The sequence below is a fragment of the Corvus brachyrhynchos genome, unplaced genomic scaffold, assembly GCF_000691975.1.
Source record: "Corvus brachyrhynchos isolate BGI_N302 unplaced genomic scaffold, ASM69197v1 scaffold11, whole genome shotgun sequence".
Lineage (NCBI taxonomy): Eukaryota > Metazoa > Chordata > Aves > Passeriformes > Corvidae > Corvus > Corvus brachyrhynchos.
In genome coordinates, this window is record NW_008236965.1 from 8,164,877 (window position 1) to 8,165,200 (window position 324).

The 324-nt window shown below is 70.7% G+C and overlaps 1 protein-coding gene across 3 annotated transcripts in view; it reads right to left on the minus strand.

Moving 5' to 3' along the window:
• FRMPD4 (FERM and PDZ domain containing 4) overlaps positions 1-324 on the minus strand; it is a 343,499-nt gene that overhangs the window by 305,418 nt on the left and 37,757 nt on the right. The window lies entirely within an intron of this gene.

Consider the following 324-nt stretch of genomic DNA (forward strand, 5'->3'; position numbering starts at 1 on the left):
CGGAACTTCGCCCCCCGCTCCGGCAGATGACCGATACCCGCACCGCGGCCACCACCCCCCGAACACCAACACACCCCTCAAACACCGCCACCGCGCCCCGGTTCCGGCTCCTGTCGCCGCTTTTGCGTTTTCAGAAGCCCCCTGGCCGCCCGTTCTGGCCAGCGTCTCAAGGAGGGCAAGGCTCTCGCCCAACTGCGGCCGCAGTTCATTGTCCCTTCGCAAGGGAGAAGGTGACGGCCCATCCCGCGCAGGGACAGCGGCGCGGCCCGGGCAGGTGCTAGGGGCAGCGAGCTCCCAGCGCCCCACCCCGACCCCGAGACCCTC